This window comes from Natator depressus, chromosome 15, assembly GCF_965152275.1.
Source record: "Natator depressus isolate rNatDep1 chromosome 15, rNatDep2.hap1, whole genome shotgun sequence".
Classification (NCBI taxonomy): Eukaryota; Metazoa; Chordata; order Testudines; family Cheloniidae; genus Natator; species Natator depressus.
In genome coordinates, this window is record NC_134248.1 from 29,308,454 (window position 1) to 29,330,140 (window position 21,687).

Consider the following 21,687-nt stretch of genomic DNA (forward strand, 5'->3'; position numbering starts at 1 on the left):
TCTGCTGACTTTGGAGCTAGCTGGTGATTTGGTCAGCAGCCTCAGCAGAGAGGCCACGGACTGAATGGGCCATGGTCTGATGGTCCAGTAGGCCTGATGGTCCCAGCAGGTCAGGGTTGATGCCTGCTGGGCTAAATCCTTCCTATGAGTAACTCAATGGGGCGGCATGGGGCTTGGTGATGACGGGGGGCAGCTTGCTCAGCCCCTGCCTGGGCTGTACCTTCTCTGCCGTTAACCCCAGGACTTTGGGGTGGGGTTCCCAGAGATATTTAGACCCTAACTCCCATCCCACCCTTAGTGGCCCGAGTTTGGCACTAAATTCACACCAAAAAGAAAAGGACTCATTCAAATGGTCCTGTATATTTCGTTCTTAATAGTCGTGAATAATCCATGAGTTCCTGTAGCTCTCCAGGAAATTTGGGAAGGTTTCAAAGCCCAGGTTTACAGAGCACTTACCAGGCAGTGTGCTCTCAGCCTCAGTGTGAAGCAGCAACAGGCTGTGTTTTATCATCATTTCTGGTACTTCACCATTATTAATGCCCTGAAACATTCCTCAGTGCCAGCAGAAAGTCATCAAGAGACCCCAAAGTGCTGAAGTGATGCTTTAACCTGCCACAGTTGAATCTCAACCAAGTTCTTCTCACGCTTTTTGGCAGAGAGACGCACCTGCCATAAAGAACAGAGCCACCTGCAGCTGCCCTCACTCTCTGCCTGGAAATGAGCTGTAGAAAATTCCAGCCCGACTCTGATTTTGGGATAAGGAAGAGAAACAAGGAGGAGGAAAGTGTCATCATGGCATGAGCACCCAAAACTTCAGGGTCAGATTCATGCGCCCTGTCCACAGTCAGAACTTCATGGCAAGAACAGGGTCCAGAGACAGGTCCTTCTCCATAAGCACAGGCCCACAGCACTTGTTAGAGGAGAATCCCCATTAGCTGTTGGCAGAGTAGGGCCTATGACACACAGTCAAGCAGTTCCAGTTCCATCCTGAAGATGGCAGTGGTTCACATACACCCTAACTACTCCATGCAGGAGGCTGGGGAAGGCAAGTAATGGGTGAGGGAAACCAGGGACAAATTCCCCTGTCCCACCATCCAAAAGTTCATTCAGGAGGAGACTAGGTGAAACATCCCTCTGTGTCATTGTCCAGGCAAGGAGATGCTACGGGTTCGAGTGCCGGTGACACTGAGCTGTCCATCTGCTTCTCCCCCTGCTGACCCAGGGCCTGCAAGAGAGAGACACTCGCAGTTACTAACATTTATTTCAGGGACTAATGGGGTGCAAAGGCACAAGGAGGGAGAAGCACCTCCAGTGGCCCCATCTGTCATGAGCATCTGCCCTTCTACAATACGGGCCACCCGGCCCTGCTAATTCCCTGCACACCCCAGTACTCGCTAGCCACTAAATACCCACGTTCTCCTTAATACGACGGAGGAATCCATCCCACGAGGGGTTACAAACATCCTGGGGTGTGAGGCGGGCGGATCGGCTGTTTCTGGGACGCCTTGCAGCCCGAGTGTGGAGTGTCATTATAGTGCGGGGCAGTGAGCACTGCGGGTCACACTGTCGTGTGGAAACGAATGGGAATGCCAGCCAACGCCACTGTCCTCCCAGGGGGCAGACAGGAGACTGGTCAGGCTGCAGCGTTAGCTGGCTACGGAGGTGAGGCAGGCCCAGCTCCATTCGCTGCTTGCAAGCCCAAACCCAGTGTATTCATTAACTACCCTCTCCTAGGGAAAAATGAAGGGGTGATGCAGAGGGGTCAAGGCTGTGCTGCTGGAGCTGGAGAAGTGCCTGGTGCTGGCTGGGAGATGTGGATAGCTCCATTAGACAAACCAGTCCTTGGCGGGTGTGTGGCCTCACGGTTAGAGCAAGGGGTGGGAGTCAGGGCTCCTGGGTTCTGTCTCCAGCTCTGACTCGCTGTCTGGCCTGGGCTGAGTCACTGGACTCCTCTGGGCCTCACCCTACACATTCAAACAATAGGGCTAAACCATCCCCAGCTGCCAGGGGTCTAGAGCAAAGTGATCAACACTCTGGGCATGCCAGCATCCCCTGGCCAAGGGGCAGCGCTGAGCAGCGGGTCAGGGCTCAGGGGTATTGGTGGGGCTCAGTGGAAGGAAGTTCTGCACTCACCCTCCCTGGGTTGTACCGGGGCTATGCTGAGGGTTTCAGTCTCCAGGCCTGGCAGGGCAGGACCTCTCACCAGTTCCCCATTCGCTCCAAATGAGAAGTGAAGGGAAGCTGCAAAATAACAGGCCCTGAGACAATGAATGTGGAGACCATGGTTTTGCTCCCTGGGCTCCTTCTGTGACTCGTACAGCTCAGACGTTCGGCCGCATGTGCTTTATTTCCAGAGGGACGACATTTTATTCTAGTGACAGAGAGACAAATGCAGCCTTGGCACAGCTGGGCAGAATTCCCATGCCCTTGGTGGCCTCAAGCTCTCTCATCTCCCGGGCTGTATTTGGACTGGTGTAGTTTGAAAGGGACCCCAGCACCAGGGTTGCTGAGAGGAGAAGGAGTCCTTGTCATGCTCTTGCAAAGGCCAGGCAACAACGGAAGAGATACTCTTTAATTTTGTTTCAATAAGGGGCGCAGGAAAAAGCTCCTTTGCAAATAATGGGGTAACTCTTCCTGCCACTTCCAATTTGACACTGTAACTTTCTTCCTGCACTTCACAGGAAAGCACCAGAGGCAAAGAAACAAGATCAAAGGCCTGCTGTTCATTTATTATTGTAGGGTTTCCCCAGACAGGGGTTTTCCCTGTGCCTCCAAGTAATGTCATGCAGATAATGGAGAATTAAAATACAAAGTAACATCAAAACTCTGCTGGTGTTTTCCCGTGAATTGCACTGCTCAGTAATGGCTGTTTACATCATCGTGCTGATCAGCGAATGACCCCAGGCAGTGCACCTTGGAAAGAGGAGAATAACACACTGAACAGCAAGACTAATGTTGAATTTGGAGAGTCAGACCCCACTGGAGGGCTGGCAGCAGGTTGGGATTGAAGGGAAAGACAGAGAGAGGAGATATCTGGGCTACTTTAGCAGATTGCTGTTTTGGGAAACCGATGCTACCCCGCTAACCTCACGCAGTTCTGCATCTATCAGAGCCTCTGCTAGTTTCCAAGAGGGCGTCATGCTTCTTAAGTCAAAAACAGCTTTAAACTAAAACCAACAGCCCTCCAACACTGCACCAGTTCTGTCAATCAGCCCCTGTCAAAATCAATCTGCTCATTCACTCGTCGGAGATGGGTTTTTTTGTCTTGTTTTGTTTTTTTGAAAGTGAAATTTGATAAAAATCAGAAGTGTACCTAGCTAATACAATAGAGGAAGGAAAGCTCTGGCGTCCCATCAATCAAAATGCCACCTAATATCATTCAAGCTGGAGACGGGCCAAACAGAGTGAGCAGGGCACTTTGGGGACAATACAGCACCCATCTTGGGATAAGGCAGTCGCCTAGCTATGGCTAGTGCAGCTGTGTTGCTTTGCATGCAATGGCACCGACTGAGTGATGCAAAGCAGTGCCTCGGTCACCGGGGATAGCTGGCTAAAAACTTCAGCTCATTGCGCAGCAGCAGTCAAAAGACTAAGAGACTGGTAGGAACCATTAGGAAAGGGATTGAAATTAAGACAGAAAATATCATAATGCCACTTCATAAATCACAGCGAGAATACTGTGTCCACTTCTGGTTACCCCCTCACAAAAAGGATAGCGTGGAGCTGGAAAAGGTTCAGAGAAGGGTAACAACTATGATCAGTTGTACGGAGCCGCTTCCACATGAGGAGAGCCTAAAAATATTAGGGCTGTTCAGGTTAGACAAGAGACGACGAAGGGGGGTAGGACAGAGGTCTAGCAAATTATGAGTGGGGGGAGAAAGTGATGAGAGAAGTGTTATTTGTGCTTTCCCACAATACAAAAACCAGGTGAAATTAATAGACAGCAGTTTTAATACAACCAAGAGGAAGTACTTTTTCACACAATGCACAATTAACCTGTGGAACTCATTGCTGAGGGATGTTGTGAAGGCCCAAAGTATAACTGGGTTGAAAAAAGAACTAGATACATTCACAGAGGATAGGTCCATCCATGGCTATTAGCCAGGATGGTCAGCGATGCAACCCCATGCTAGAAGCCAGGTGAGGAAGACAGGGGTGAGTCTCTTCAGCTGCCCTGTTTTGTTTGCTTTCAGAGTAACAGCCGTGTTAGTCTGTATTCGCAAAAAGAAAAGGAGTACTTGTGGCACCTTAGAGACTAACCAATTTATTTGAGCATAAGCTTTCGTGAGCTACAGCTCACTTCATCGGATGCATACTGTGGAAAGTGTAGAAGATCTTATTATATACACACAAAGCATGAAAAAATACCTCCTCCCACCCCACTCTCCTGCTGGTAATAGCTTATCTAAAGTGATCACTCTCCTTACAATGTGTATGATAATCAAGTTGGGCCATTTCCAGCACAAATCCAGGTTTTCTCACCCCCCGCCCGCCCCCACACAAACTCACTCTCCTGCTGGTAATAGCTTATCTAAAGTGACCACTCTCCTTACAATGTGTATGATAATCAAGGTGGACCATTTCCAACACAAATCCAGGTTTTCTCACCCCCCTCCCAAACTCACTCTCCTGCTGGTAATAGCTATCCAAAGTGACCACTCTCCTTACACTGTGTATGATAATCAAGGTGGGCCATTTCCAGCACAAATCCAGGGTTTAACAAGAACGTCTGTGGGGGGAGGGGTAGGAAAAAACAAGGGGAAATAGGCTACCTTGCATAATGACTAAGCCACTCCCAGTCTCTATTCAAGCCTAAGTTAATTGTATCCAATTTGCAAATGAATTCCAATTCAGCAGTTTCTCGCTGGAGTCTGGATTTGAAGTTTTTTTGTTGTAAAATAGCGACTTTCATGTCTGTAATCGCGTGACCAGAGAGATTGAAATGTTCTCCGACTGGTTTATGAATGTTATAATTCTTGACATCTGATTTGTGTCCATTTACTCTTTTACGTAGAGACTGTCCAGTTTGACCAATGTACATGGCAGAGGGGCATTGCTGGCACATGATGGCATATCACATTGGTGGATGTGCAGGTGAACGAGCCTCTGATAGTGTGGCTGATGTTATTAGGCCCTGTGATGGTGTCCCCTGAATAGATATGTGGGCACAGTTGGCAACGGGCTTTGTTGCAAGGATAGGTTCCTGGGTTAGTGGTTCTGTTGTGTGGTATGTGGTTGCTGGTGAGTATTTGCTTCAGGTTGGGGGGCTGTCTGTAAGCAAGGACTGGCCTGTCTCCCAGGATTTGTGAGAGTGTTGGGTCATCCTTCAGGATAGGTTGTAGATCCTTAATAATGCGTTGGAGGGGTTTTAGTTGGGGGCTGAAGGTGACGGCTAGTGGCGTTCTGTTATTTTCTTTGTTAGGCCTGTCCTGTAGTAGGTGACTTCTGGGAACTCTTCTGGCTCTATCAATCTGTTTCTTCACTTCCTCAGGTGGGTATTGTAGTTGTAAGAATGCTTGATAGAGATCTTGTAGGTGTTTGTCTCTGTCTGAGGGGTTGGAGCAAATGCGGTTGTATCACAGAGCTTGGCTGTAGACGATGAATTGTGTGGTGTGGTCAGGGTGAAAGCTGGAGGCATGTAGGTAGGCACAGCGGTCAGTAGGTTTCCGGTATAGGGTGGTGTTTATGTGACCATCGTTTATTAGCACCGTAGTGTCCAGGAAGTGGATCTCTTGTGTGGACTGGACCAGGCTGAGGTTGATGGTGGGAGGGAAATTGTTTCGTTTGCAAATTGGATACAATTAACTTAGGCTTGAATAGAGACTGGGAGTGGCTTAGTCATTATGCAAGGTAGCCTATTTCCCCTTGTTTTTTCCTACCCCCCCCAACCCCCCAGATGTTCTTGTTAAACCCTGGATTTGTGCTGGAAATGGCCCACCTTGATTATCATACACAATGTAAGGAGAGTGGTCACTTTAGATAAGCTATTACCAGCAGGAGAGTGAGTTTCTGTGTGTGTGGGGGGGGGGGGGGTGAGAAAACCTGGATTTGTGCTGGAAATGGCCCACCTTGATTATCATACACATTGTAAGGAGAGTGGTCACTTTAGATAAGCTATTACCAGCAGGAGAGTGGGGTGGGAGGAGGTATTTTTTCATGCTTTGTGTGTATATAATAAGATCTTCTACACTTTCCACAGTATGCATCCGATGAAGTGAGCTGTAGCTCACGAAAGCTTATGCTCAAATAAATTGGTTAGTCTCTAAGGTGCCATAAGTACTCCTTTCCTGTTTTGTTTGTTCCCTCTCAAGCTTTGGTACGGGCCACTGTTGGAAGACAAGATACTAGGCTAGACTGACCATTGGACTGACCCCTTGTGGCCGTCCTTATGGTCCCATTCACAATGTCTGTTAGAATCCACCACGTGCATGTCCATCACTGGCAGGAAGGCCCCTGGTTGAGCAGTTTGTGAACTGCCCACAGATGGATGCTTGTTTGTGGGAACTCCCCTGCCGAATACCTGCAATGAGTGTGAGCTACAACTTCAACCAGCCCCCAAATGCACCCTGTACCCTCAGAGACAGACAGGTGGATGCAGAGCACTGAACCAAAGGGCCGGAGGGTGGGGGGTCTTCTCCCCTCTGTTTTTCTGTCTGGGTTTTGCTTCCCCTTTTATGGCATGTTCCACATGAGCACCAGCGACGATGAACTCTAATAATATAATCTCCTCTGCACTCCTATGGCACTTCCCCTCCGAGGGCCTCACAGCACGTGCAAGGTGCCATGGAGAGAACCCTGATCTCCAGCCTGGGAGAGCTTGTGACTCCCCCAAGGAGACTCGGCAGGTCAGTAGCAGAGCTAGGAACATAAGCCACAAATCTTAGGAGTCCAAGTCCTATGCTTTAAGAACTCCCGTGCCTTCTCCAGCTGCCACCTTTATGAGATATGTCTGGGTATCAGATCTCTGATTCCCCACATGCTTTGGGGTGCCAAACAGGTGGCATTGTTCTGTGCAGAACATATGCACATTTAAGGGTCAGGGATGTCGCTTTCTTCACTGCCTGCTTCATCTTCCCCCCTCATTGGGCTCTTGCTGTGCTCAGCCCGTCTCAGCACTGCTTCTGGCCCTGACATGGGTCACACATGGGTGGCCTCTCCGGTATAACCCTGCTTCCTAGATCTGTGCCTGGCAATAGCCTTGCCCCCCGCCACTCCCCCGCCAGCCCTGGAGAAACCCTCGCAATTCAGAAATGCCTGGGGATTGCAGGGCAGGGATTCGTCCTGATTTTTAATGACCCAAGAACCCTGAGCAGCAACTCAGCCAAAAATAAACGGCCCCCAGCCCTAGTCAGGACGAATCCTACTAGTCCAATGCTGCTGAGCGAAGCACGGGAAAGACAGAGCCAAGCCTTGCATTACAGGCCCCGCTTTCCCTTGCCTTCCTCCCAGCCCAGCTGGCACGCGCTGCTGCCTACCCTCAGGTCTGAGGCAGCAAACCTTGCAGTTTATTATCCCAGGGTCTCCCCAGACACTGTTTGCCATGCAGCCTTCAGGCACCGTTTGCAAATATAGGTTATTAAATTGATTCCCCCCTTTTCCATGCTCAATGAACATTAAAATTAAAGTTCTGCTTAGTTCCTTTGTAGGGCAAGTGGGGGTGGGGGAGGGTTGTGCGCGCTCAGAAGTGGCACAATAAAAAGACAAGTTGCAAACTTCCATTCCCCAGCGCTGGAGAAGGCTGGCGCCAGCCCTGGGACACCTCTTGGGTCTGGGATCTCAGGGAAGCACATCCCAGGGGAATGAATTGATCTCAGCTCCCCAAGGAAAAATATCTTCTGGGGCAGATGTGGCTAACCATGAGATAATCTCCCCAGAGACACACTGGGCATGTCAAATAAACTGCAGAGCACTGGAGATTATTTATAAACTGTAGGCCCTAAGTCAAAGCCAAAAGTCGGTAGAAACACTCTGGTTGATTTCCATGGATTTTGGATCAAGCATCCATTGAAGTCAATGGAAAGTCTCCTGTTGACTTCAGAGAGCACTGGACAGAACTAGAGAAAGCAACCTACGCTGGCTTCTGGGATAGATCAAATAAGATCTAGTAGCTCCTTTCAATTTCTAGTTTCTATGATTTTTTGGACAAACGAACAGGATTCTATTCTATCCATCCCCGTTGTCTCTGAGCTCCAACCATGTTTTGCTCAAGAACGTTTTGAATAATTTACTCAGTAAATTATATTACATTTTAAAAGTCAACTCTTCACTAGATGTCTGTGTAGCTGACTTGCCCAGCTAGAGAGCTGGGCTGATCAGTCATGGAGTATATTTTCAAGTAATGTATTCAATGGATTTTGTGATATGGTTTGAATATATTTTTTGTAGTTATTTGTCTAGTTCTGGCTTTGAAGCTCTGTTCCTGAGCATTTGTGTCTCTTGCTATTATCTGTTGCCATCTTACCCCTATATCAGTGAAAACACGAGGTGTATTTAGTTACCCTTGGCTTGTGTCTTGTTTATCCTTGTGTCTTTGCATAGTTTTCAACTCCTATAACTTTGATGAATTAAAAAAAAAGACTGCTTGCTTGATGCATTACTGTGTTGGTCCAGAACGCCAAGGAATCAGGTGTCCCCTGTATTTCTTATGTTGATGAAGCAGCCAGCCCTCCTTTTACATTTTTTAAATTTATTGGTGGCATTTTGAGACAATTGTGGGGAAATTGTTGGTTGCACAGAAATTCATGTAGGTGGGAGGACCCAGAAATTTCATTTGGGGGTGTGGCTGTCTGGCAATCCAGGTAATTTTCCACTCTTGATTGACATTAAATTACGCCTTTGATTTAACAGGAGTAATGGGACTGTCTTTGCAACCCGGTTAACCCTTACAATGCTGACATTTCCCAGACTTAGCGATCTGCAATCCCCAAAGGGTTAACCCACAGTCATATGATTACTGCTGGGCTATGCAGTCTCAGAATGCTTTGCTGGTGTTTGTGACTACTATTCCATTTGTAAGTAGGTGTCACTGGCTAGAATCTAGAGAGTTAGCTCCTCCTTTATATTTCATTTTTAAAATACATTGAAAATTTGGGAATTATTTTTATAAATGGCACCTGGCCAGAATTCCCAGCAAATGGGGCAAGAATGTAAAAAGAAATCGAGCTGATGCTCAACGAATAGCGTGAGCAAGTGCAATAAATACCTGGGAATACTAGAGGGTGCTTCAGGAAGGGACTCCAGAGAGGAGGAAAGCAAGATGGTGGAGATGTGACCAATAGACAATCCAATTAGATTTTATTGACTGTTTCCTTGCATGTCATGCCCGGAGCTGGGCCATACGGAAGTATTCATGCAGACTCCTAGGACAGGTATTCTCTTTATGAAGCAGTTGCAGTATGATCTTTGCCTTGGTTACATGTCAGAGGCCACTACCCTCTACTGAATCCGTTTGCTTGTCTCTCTGTTTGGTCCAGCTGCATTTTGTTCCTATGAGGCCCTAGGAAAGTTCATGCTCAGGGAGTTCCCCATCACTCCCAGCTCCTCTGTTAATGGCATGCAGTGCATAATGTAAGTGCATCTCTCTCCGCAGCAATGACAATGGGGCCGCTTTTGCTGTGAGTTACGACTATATTTAATACCCCTGTAATAAATAATAACACAAAAGACTTTCTGCAGTTCTAAAAGCCATGTTTGCCAAGCAGCCTCCAGGCAGTGTTTGTGAAGAGAGGTTATTAAATTGATTTTTTCCCCCCCTTTACATGCTCAATGAACATTAAAATTAAAGTTCTGCTTAGTCTCCCAGTGGGGTGAGGAGGGGCACTAGGGGTGCGTGTGTATGTGTGCTGAGAATGGCACAAGGAAATAGAAATGGATCCTTCGGTGCACAGTGGCTCAGCCCTGAAAGCCTGCACCCAGCATCTCAGACTGAATCTGTACCGTGGCTGCAGAGAGGTTTATTCCTGCGACTGCAAGCTGCTGCTTCTTGGACCGTGGAGGACATGGGGGTTGGGAACGGGGCTATTGTACCAGCACCTAGATGCTGTGGTAATGGAAGCATCAGAAGTGCTTAAATGTAGAGTTTAGATCAATCTCTGACTACGTAGTAAGGGCCAGGAAGGGTCTTTAATGGGGCAGATCACCCCACATCTGCCTCTTGTGGGGTTCTTATACCTTCCTCTGAAGCATCTGGCGCTGGCCACTGCCAGACTAGATGGGCCCTGGGTCGGATCCAGTCTGGCCACTCCTATGTTCCTATTAAATGAGATTAGGTGAATTCCAGGGTTTGAAAACTGAAACGCAGCTGCTGCTGGGTGGTGAATATTTTTCTTTCCTAATCTTCCAAGATGAACTCCTCTTCTGGAAGTCCAGCTCACGGGGTGGGATCCTCTAATCCACAAAACGATGGCTGGAGAAACCAGTTTGGTAAAAAAAATTAACCACGCTGACAGAAACCATGTCCCCTTCTTTTAGATATTCTGACATGTTCAGCTAATGTCTCGCAGTCCATTTGCAATTCCAGATCCCAACCGAATGGAAGTGAAGGAGTCAGAGCATCGCTAGTAAGGCTCTCTCTCTGCATTGTACTCACAGCTAGTATCCGTGGGAAGTGCCAGAAATCTGGTAATAGAGACTAATATTGTGAGCACTCCCATCAGACACTGCAGTCCTATGAGGCTCTAATAAATCTTCAGACTTTTGATTAGAGCTGGTTGGAAAATGGGTGGTTTTTTTTTCCCAGGTAACGTTTTGCCTTTTGGTGAAAAATTGGAAACTGAAAATTTCAATGTGGAAATGTCACCATGGCAAGGGAGAGCAAATCCCTTTCCTTGCACACATCTCCCACATCTTACTACTAGTGAGAGGTGTAAAGTTTGGGGTTCTCACCCAAAGTTTGTCCAGGCTCATGAGACTTCCAAGGCCACCTCCAGCTGGACACAGGAAAACCAAGAAATAAATGGTCAATATTTTTTAAAAAGCCCTGAAGTTAGTGTAACTGACCTTTTCTGAACCTCCAATGGTGGTTGGATTCCGCCTCCCAGGGGCACAGAAGGCAGCCACGTTGTGCTCACATGCAGCCAACTGTAGAGGAGGCGCACCCAGTGTTCTCCCTCAGGGAAACTTGACTTTCGTTCTTTCTTCCCTAATCCAAAATGGAAGCAGTTAGAATCATAGAATCACAGAACTGGAAGGGACCTCGAGAGGTCATCGAGTCCAGTCACATGCACTCGTGATAGGACTAATTATCGAGACCATCCCTGGCAGGTGTTTGTCCAACCTGCTCTGAAAAATCTCCAATGATGGAGATTCCACCACCTCCCTCGGCCATTTATTCCAGTGCTTAACCACCCTGACAGTCAGGAAGATTTTCCTAATGTCCAACCTCAACCTCCCTTGCTGCAATTTAAGACCATTGCTTAAATTAGGGCTGAAAGCTTATGGTAACACTGGGATGACACCAGCCAGCCCTGCTTTGACGCCACCCAGTAAGCTGTTGTGTAAACACTCTTCAGTAGTAGTCTGGAAGTTTTCCCCCAGCCTCTGTTCAGCACCCCAGATCACATGACACAAGGTGTTACTTCTCAGCCAGCAGGACACCTTTCCTTCTCCTTTTGGCATAGGTCTCTACCATGCTAGTTATGGTAGACAGGCGATATCTCCTGCTCTGCTATAGGAAATCTCTCTCACACACACACACACACACATTCTGGAGCTGATTCAGCCCATCTCTGCCATACTGTGACTCCTGCTAGATGACTTCACCTGACACACTGATTGACTCTGTGAAAGCGGCTGGGGTGTGAGGGGGAAGAGGAGCTGCTGACTTATCAAAGGTTGCCACACAATTAATCATCAAATCAGAGAAACGTGGGGCTGGAGGGGCCGCCTTGAGGTCATCACATCCAGCCCCCTGTGCTGAAGCAGGACCAAGGAAACCTAGGCCCAGCCCTGATGGGTTTGTCCAGCCTGTTCTTAAATCCTCCAGTGACTGGGATCCCATCGGAAGCCTGTTCCAGAGCTTAACTACCCTGAGTGCGAGAAAGTTTTTCCTACTATTTAACCTAAATCTCTCTTGCTGACGATTAAGCTGGTTACTTCTTGTCTTATCTTCAGTGAACATGGAGAACAATTGGTCACTGTCCTCTTTATAACAGCTCTGAACATATTTGAAGACATATCAGGTCCCCGCTCAGTTGTCTTTTCTCAAGACTAACCGGGCCCAGTTTGTTTAACCTTCCCTCACAGGTCAGGGTTTCTAAACCTTTTATCATTTTTGTTGTTCTCCTCTGGACTCTCTCCAGCTTGTCCAGATCTTTACTAGAGTTAGAATTAGACGCAGGACTCCAGCTGAGGCCTCACCAGTGCCGAGCAGAGTGGCACAACTACCTCCCTTGTCATTAAGGCGGGCAGGGAAAGTCAGCTGGAAATGAAGGCCCCAGCTTCTTCCTGGGTCATGCTGCACTGTGCAATGCCAAGCCAGGTCCTTCCCAAATGCCACCAGAGGAGATGAGGTGCCAGACCCCAGAGATAGCTCGGCATTGGGATAGGGTATTGGGGAGGGATTTTCTAAGGTGTGAAAGAGGAAATTGGGGCATCCCTCCAGACCACTTGGGTCCAAACCTGGACAGCGGCAGGACAGGGCAGCTGAAAGCATCCAGGTGGCTCTTAGCAGCGAGTGCTGCTGTAGACAGTAACAGAGCCATGTTCCCATGGCGGGTGGAGGTCGGGAATCTATCTGGGAAGCAGGAGGGGGAAAAAGAAAATAGAGGGGTTAAAAATCCTCAAAGCACTTGACTAGTAGCCTAAATCAGCCCATCTCGGAAGTCTGCTGTCATCCTGCACATTTACATATTGCTGTGACGTTCCCTAAGGCCAGCCCTCTTCCAAACATCAAAAACCATCAGTTAGCAGTCAGAATGAATCAGGCGTACGAGAAAACATCTTTAGCTAAGAGCCAGCTCTGTCTCTGATAGCATTAAAGTGACTATTGACTGAAGACGCAAGTGAAAGTCAGTAGCAATTTAATTAGGATGACTGATTCCTGACTGTCTGACATCTCTATGGCTAGAGGAGGCATACTGATTTGTAGATGCCATCTGAACAGAAGCTTCAGCACAGATTCCGGGCTGGAGAGTTTGGATTCTCCAGGAGCTGGGATACCACTGCTGTTTTACACCTTTGGTTTGTGTTGTCACTCCATTCAAATCAGCCCAAAAGAATCTGGTGATTTCCCCTTTCCAAACAGTCTTTCAAACAGTCACTATTCATTTTGATGAGCTTTTACCATCTGTCATGCATCCCCAGGCTGATCCTGAGGGGGAATGAGTAGAAAATGCAGATTAATCAGAACCAAAACCATTCGCAACCCAGGTTTGACTCACTTTAGGGCGACCCAATCGCAGGCTCTAGGGTGTTACAGCTGATCACTTTGGGGGTCAGGAAGGAACGTACTGCCCCCAATCCCAGGGTATTGTACGGCTCTCTAGGATCATGCTGGGAGGGGATAGGGAGAGTCAGCTTTCTCTGAAGCCTCAGATATTGGATATAGCTACAGGGAGGACACCGGGCCAGATGAACCAGTGTCAGAATGAGAGGCCACCACTATGAATCCATTCTGGCTTCTTTAGAGCGGAAATCCTGCAGCTTTCGCACGTTTTCAGAGTTCACGTCTCACCGATGCTCCTGTTTCTTGTTGAAACTGGAAGCCAGTGGCCAATGGGCTACTTACTCTTTAAAGTCCCTGTGTTTGCAGCTCAGCCAATGAGAGTTGTTATGTTTCTCTCTTGTGTTTTCATTGGCTCCCATCCTATGGCTCGCTCTCCTGCCAGAGATGCTGGACAGGCCGAGTTTTCGAAGCGAGCCTGGACGCCCCTGCTCATGTAGTTGAATTTGTTCCCCTTCCAAAAGCCAAGGGTCCATTTCTAGTTTTCCCTCTCCACTCTCAAACACGTGGGAGACGTTCTGCTTGGAATTACACCTCGTGCAGTCTCCCAGGGCTGTGGGACCGCACAGAGTGGAAACCAGCCTGACCCCCAGCACCAGCCCTAGACTACTCATGGTGGAAAAACACAGTGTTTGGCTGCTCCGCCACCTCCACCCCCACAATGCACCAGGCCTGGAAGGATAAGGAACGGCTCAGCCCAGCCCCGTCACTTTCCCTCCTGCTCCTTGCACCAGGGCTAAAATCATCACCTAATTTAGAAAAATGACGGCGTGACAGCTTTCCACTGACACAGTCACTGCTGAAAATTTACTTCAAGTCTCATTGTTGGCAATGTCAAAAGTGATAAAAACCAATAAAAAGAACCAGCGCGGCATGAACGTCTCAGTGACAGCAGCGCCGAGGAGACAGGAGAGAAGCAACACAGGGGCTCCTCGCTGCAGCCCGAGCCTTTTCAGATAAAAGGTAATTGAAATGTTAGTTCCATTAATATTTCAGCCTGCCCCACATCTGACAGCCATGCTCCTTAAACAGCGCTAGGCATGTCTCTTTAACTTCTCAGGGTGTTCTCGCAGACTGCTGCCAGAGGCAGCGCTCTCCTTTTGTTGGTGAGGCCAGCGTGGATGCCGGGGGCGGAGGACACGTGGGGTGGCTGTGAGGCCACAGTAAGGCAGCAACAGCTTTGCCTGCTGACCTGCCTGCTAGAAATCCCTTGCTTTTTATAGCTCTGTCCATTGCGGCCACATGTCAAAGAGGGAGACGGTCCGAAATTTGCAAAGGGTGGCAGGGAGGTGTGCTAGGTGCTCAGGTGGCCAGGTGCCTGCGCAGCTGGGGGAATCCACATGGGGTTTGGACTTAGAAGTGGGATGAAATTTAATAGCGCAAAGCACAAGATCATGCACGTAGGGACTAAGAACAAGATATCAGCTGGGGACATATCAGAAGCAACAGAGGAGGAGAAAGACCTGGGCGTATTGGTCGATCACAGGATGACTATGAGCTGCCACTGTGATGCGGCTCTGAAAAAGGCTAATGCAGTCCAAGGATGCATCAGGCGAGGTATTTCCAGTAGAGACCGGGACGTGTTAGTACCATTATACAAGACCTCATCTGGATTACTGTGAGCAATTCTGGCCTTCCATGTTTAAGACAGATTAATTCAAAATGGAACAGGTGCAGAGAAGGGCTCCTAGGAAGATCAGAGAATGGAGAACCTGCCTCTTGAGAGGAGACTTAAGGAGCTTGGCTTGATTAGCCTAACCAAAGGCTGAGGGGAGATCTGATTGCTCTCTATACATCAGAGGGATAAACACCAGGGAGGGAGAGGAGTTATTTAAGTTAAGGGCTAATCCTAGCACTAGAACAATTGCTTATAAACTGGCCAGTAATAAGTTTAGACTTGAAATTAGAAATGAAGGTTTCTAACCATCAGAGGAGTGAAGGTCTGGAACAGCCTTCCAAGGGGAGCAGTGGGAGCAAAAAACGTTACTGGTTTTAAGACTGAGCTTGATAAACGTATGGACGGGATGGTCTGGTGAGTCCTACAATGGCATATGACGCAATTACAGCTGCTAGCAGCAAATATCCCCAATGGCTGGAGAGGAGACACTAGAGGGGGAGGGCTCTGAGCTGCTACGGAGAATTCTCTTCCAGGTGTCCAGCTGGTGGGTCTTGCCCACGTGCTCAGGGTCTAACTGACCGCCATGTTGGGGTTGGGAAGGAATTTTCCCACAGGCCAGATTGGTAGAGATCGTGGGGGGTTTTCACCTTCCTCTGCAGTGTGGGCCACGGGTCACTTGCTGGTTTAGAGAAAATGGTGGATTCTCTGTAACTTGAAGTCTTTAAACCATGATTTGAGGACGTCGGGAACTCAGCCAGAGGTTAGGGGTCTATTACAGGAGTGGGCGGGTGAGGTTCTGTAGCCTGTGATGTGCAGGAGATCAGCCTAGATGATCATGACGGTCCCTTCTGGCCTTAAAGCCTATGAGTCAATGTGTCTGTTATGGCTGGGTTCTTAATGACACCTAAGGAAACCCAAATCCCCCTGCTAGCTCCATGGAAAATACCAGCCTGTGTCTGGCTGAGGCATGCCCAGGAGTTTGGACGATTATCCAGGTTGGGGCAGTGAGATTTCCCATAGTCCCTGTTTTCTTTGCAGTGGGGACACTGCCTCCTCTCCCCCACTCCCGAGGCCCCTGGCTGCAGCACTCCATACCTGTGCAAAGCACTGTGGTTGTGATTCCTTCTGGCAGTTCCCCGGAGAATGGACTGCAGGCTCCCAACAAGGTGGCCCCATGGGACCTTGCCTTTGCTCATGGCTCTGGTTCTACAGCGTCATGTTGGCCGCGCAGGCCAGGTGCCATGCAGATGGCTAGGCTCAGCCCTGACTGCAATCCCACAGCCCTGAAGTGAGGTGTGGGGCAGAGAGTCAGTCACATACCCTAGGGAGACCCAGCGGGTACATTGCAAACCGGCTTATCTACACTCAAAGACTGCGTCAGGCCTACAGCTCTCCTGGCCGCTGCCCTCCACCCCGAGGGAGGTCAGGAAGGAAATGTTCTTCTGCCAACAGCTTTCAGTCCTGCTGCGGGTCAAGCCGCCCCAGACATTGGCCGAGTGGGTGGGGCAGGTCTGAGCCGAAGTCACTCCTTGCACCCATATGACTCCGGGGGCTGGCTCCTATTGCCCTGTGGCCCTTGGCAGGTACGGTGTTCCCGTGGAGGGGAGGGGGGAAGCCCCTCTCCGGGAGATTTATTATTTGGTTGGATTCACGTGCAGACCAAGATCACTGTGTGAAAACAAGGCAAAGGTCAATAAAGATTGTGGCCTGACGCGTCTCCTCCAGGGAGACGGGGTGAGAGCAGCTCCAGGGGCTTCAGCGTTGACATTAACATGGCTGAGCGCGGAGGTGAGCACTAAGGGGGATAAAGGACCTAGAACTGCGAGGTTCCCATTGATCTGCCAAGCACTGATCTGAGCACTGTGGATGGGAAGGAGCAGGACTCCCCAGCACCCGGTCACACACGGGCACTGACACACAACGTGCACCCGCACCACACTGATGCACACGGTGTGCCTAATAACACACACACACCAACCACACTGACACTCACACATCACACACAACATGTATAACACACAGCACACACCCCATTCTGACGCAGAGCACTCAACCACATCCAGATGCGCATGCACACACAAAACACAACACGTGTATTGACACACAACAAACCCTCACTCACCTCTCCCCATAACACACACTTTGACACAGCTGCCCCACTACTCACACACAACACACACACATATCCCTGTAGCCCTTGCCCGCTGTCTCTTTCTCTCTGTTCTGAGCATGGCTAGCCACATTCCCTTCTGCATCAAAGCAGGAGGCAAATTAAATCTTTTGCAAAAAGCATCGTCTGTGTGACTGTTTCATTCTTACTTTGGAAAACAACACAGTTCTGAAACTCTCCCACTGTGCCATTTGGTTGAGTTTTCCCCTGTAATTCCCTTTCAAAGTTGGAACGCTGGCCCCTTGAGTTGCGTGTCTGCCTTTCTCGCCTTCCCTGCAATCAATCTAAGTGCTTCCATGATGCTGCCTACCGTGAACATCAAAGCATGTGTCTGATCCTCACATCCACCAGAATAAACAGCTGACAGGGAACATAACTAGGTCTTCGCTCAGGTAGTGTATGGGAAAAGGGTTTTGTTAGTTTCACGTGATCTCCCTTCATTTTGAAGCCCTGGTACAGGAGGCAGGTGTCTTTGACAGAGAGGAAGTAAAGAATGTATCTGCCATGCTTCGCTAGAGAGATGGCACATGGCTAGGCTGGCACTGTTCACGCTGAAGGGACAAGCCATGTTTTCACTAGTGATTGTCAGCCATTCGGGACAACATAGCAATGGAGCCTCACTTTCACCCAGCGTTTGACTCAAACAGAACGGAATGACTTTATTTGAAGTTCAATAACATCCGCTTGGCATTGCCTGTTGCCTCCGTTAGTTTTCAGCTTTTCTGCACTTCTGAATGACCTAGTGATCGGAATCACTCTTTTTTCCAAGTACTGGAAACCTTGCAAGGTCCCGAGAAGGACCTAGTGTGTGTCTCAGCCTGTTGGGATTTGCTGTTGACCATAAGAGACAGCCCCAAAGTGGAATTACGCATCAATAGCATACTGCACTTTGGGGGAAATTGGAGTCACGGCTGAGTCCAGATTGATCCAAAAGCTATGGCTCAGACCCATCTCCAGGCAAAAACAGACTCAGCAGAGAGGCCCAGTAAGGAGCTGTGAGTGCCTGGGCTGTGTCATGCCCATTGCACAAGCTGCTTTCAGAACCCAGCCTTAATCTCCCATGAGCCAGGAGAATCTGATGGGTGTGTGACGCTAAGGCCAGCTGCCCGTGCTGGCTGAGGGGTCGTCTCTGCTGGTGAAACCCCACTGGAGGTAGTGGGCCAATGCCACATGAATCTGGCCAGGGACTGTTACTCTATGTCTCAACTTGACATGAGAACTCCTCCTTGGTTTGAATCCCCTCATCCTCCCTCCCCCATGCTCCATCTCTCTCTTGGCTACATACTTCGCTCCAGGCCATGCTGAGTGACACCAGGAACAGGTGTTTCGGTCAGCTCCCAGTTCCTCTGTGCAGCCCCTTCCCAGCAGAGCAGCCCACGGGAGCGGAAACACGGCAGAGCCACCAGCAGACCCCTGCAGGCTCCCGCAAGGTGCTGAAGCAGGGGGCCGTGTTTGGGGCAGGCAGAGAGAAAGTGTCGGGTCTCATGCTACCTCGGAGATGGCAGCAGAAAGAACTGACACTAGCTGTGTGGGGAGAGCTGGCTCATTAGCCAGAATCTCATCTTTCCCCCTCTCCTTGCGGGGAGTGGGTGGTAGCAAAGCAAACTATTCGCAGGGCAGGACATTCCAGAATATCTCCCGGCATCCCTGTCCCAGAGACCAAGACAGTTGTCACCTCCTTCTTCCCTCTCCTTGGCCTCCCTGGGCAGCTGCATGCCGCACGCGGGCCTTACCGAAACACAGCCTCGTGCCCCCCAACAAATTGCTTCCCATAAATCTTCGGCCTGCTTCCCTCCCCGCCTGTCCCCGGCTCCCTCAAAAGTGTTTTTTCTCCCCAGTTGACTGGCTGCGGTTGAAAACTGCAACGTCCTAGAAATCCGAGCACTCGGAGCTGTTCTCCATCACCTTTAATTCCGAGTTCCTGCCTCCCTGGCGCACGTGTTTGTCATAATCTATTGAAGCTGAGGCATCAGAAATATTGAAAGAACAGACATAAAATCAATAAAGGGAATTTGAGTTGCAGGGCTCAGGGGCCCACTGTTCCAGGACCTTTTATTGAATTTGAGATCTTCTTCATTGTTCCTGGGCTTCTTTTTTCATTTTTTTATGGCACAGAATTTGATTTGACTTTTTTTTTAATTACACTGAAGTCAGCTGGCGTGAAAGCTCCCAGGATGCTGCATGACCCTGACACCTTCCAATCCCCACCCTCCTCCTGCCAGTACTCCTGTCCCCGTCTGCGTTTCTTCTCGCCTTGGCATTTGCAGCTCTCTCCTCAGTGGCTGCCCTAGCTCCCTGCGCTCTAGCTGCCTCCAAGGGTATCACTCCCCTCGTCCGATAATTGTACCTTGCATGCGATAACTTGCATCTTGGCGTCTGGCTCAGCGCTGCTCCTCTTGGCTTTCTGACCTCTCTGGACCTGCTCCAGCCAAGCCCAAGGGCCTTGACAGCCCGACACCAGAGGGCCTAGTCTACCTTCGAGCAAAGCCAAAGCGGTTGGGGGCTTTTCCAAACCTTCAAAGCCCTAAGTGGTGTGGGCCCTGGCTGTGTGAGAAACACCTTTCTCCTAACGAGACATTGTGATCAGCTTCAGTGTGCAAGCTGACAAGGCCCTTGATGTCTACAGCAGGGGCCGGGCTGCCAGCCTCCATCACTGAGAGGACTTTGGTCTGTCTCTAGCCCCTTTGGCTGCTGGAGTCACGATTTGTTGACCCCGAGGGTAAGGCGCAAGGCCTGTCTGATGCCCAGGCCTTCCCTGGCGGGGTTCTGCGAGCTGGGTGTGGTCAGGAGTGGGCCGGGAGACGCTTGTTTGTGTGGATACTGATGCAGGAGGTAGCTGGCGGCTGTATGTTTTATAGGGCCCCCAGGGCCTAGGTCTGCACTCAGCTGGGCCTGACCTAAATGCTGAGCCCACTGAGGGCGTGTGGGAGTTGCTGGAGGCAGAACTTGGCCTCTCATGTCTTTTTATGATTTGATAGAAATAAATGTTGGCTCTGGCTTGCCTGGCTGGGAGAGGCTGGGCCGGTCACTTCCCCCGTTGTGCCTCAGTTTCCCCGACGGCGTAAGGGAAATAATTATATTGGCCTGTCTTCTGAAGGTGGGGGTGGGGGGGAATTGTGAGTCTTAGTGAATAACTGAAATGCATTGAGTGCCTCAGATAATGGCACTGCGGTGTAGGAGAGCAGGTTAGTCTGTGGGTTTCGCGGGCTGGGAACCCATCACTGCTCCTTTAGGAGCTGTGGGTGAGTGACTGCACAATCTCTCAGCTATAGAGACACGCCAGATTCATGGCAGCCTTCCTGGGGCCCCTCTCCCTTGGGATCGGGGCTCTTCCCCCACGCAATCTCTCAGGTAGAGAGACACGCCAGATTCATGGCAGCCTTCCCGGGGCCCCTCTCCCTTGGGATCGGGGCTCTTCCCCCGCGCTTCATTCTGACCCTTAATGCTATCCCCACACTGCCCCTCGTTAACTCGCGGCCTTCTCTATGCACAGGGCTGCTACACAGCTCGAGCAGCAGGACCCAAACTTGCCGGGAACCAGCCCTGGAGGAAGCAGGGGAATGGCAGAGGGAGTCTCTCCATCTCTCTCTCTCTCTTACATTCTCCATGAGATTCACCAAACGGAGGGGGCAGTTCTGGGTGGAGGCCAGCACCTTGCTGAATGTATTCTAGTATTCACACATCTCTCCCTCCCGCCAGGCTCTCCAGAGACCTCACTGAATCGAGCAGGCTTTGGAGAAGAGACAGACGGTCGAGTGTGGGGTGTCTCTTGCAGCCCTTTTCAGAGGAAATTAACTGACTAGCAAACAACATCAAAACCATGGAGTTTTTCCAGCCAGCCAAGGATAGAGACCCCTCAGCTGAGAACAGGTCCTGGCTGGGATGATCTAGCTATCTATCCATCCATCCCCATACACCCCATCTATCTATCTATCTATCTATCTATCTATCTATCTATCTATCTATCTATCTATCTATCTATCTATCTATCTATCTAATCAGCCGGGTAACGTAAGAGCAGCCTGGAGTCTGGGCTCAGGGTCTATCTTGGGGATTGCAGAATTTAGCCAGGGTGAGACCTAGGTTGTATCCCCCCACCCCCACCCCCCGCCTGCCAGTAACTAAATTGCACTCACGCGCCTTGCCTGTGGTTCATTCCATAACGTGGCACGTGCTGCAGCAGGCGTCCTCCCAGGTGGGGGGCGGGGGGTCAGGGAGATTATTTGTGTTAGGAAATAAGCAGATTAAAAGCAGTGAGCACTGCGTCGCTGCTGAATTGCTAACATGCCCAGAGCAGTGAGATCGGCTGCAGTTGTCTTGGTCCTGAGCCGTGGTAATTGTATTCTATGAAATATTTATTCGTTTTCATTTCAATTTTCATTTTCAGCATGTATTTCCTCTAAAATTATGTGGAAAAAAATCCCCTTGGTGCATTTCTCATCATTGCTGCCTCATAGA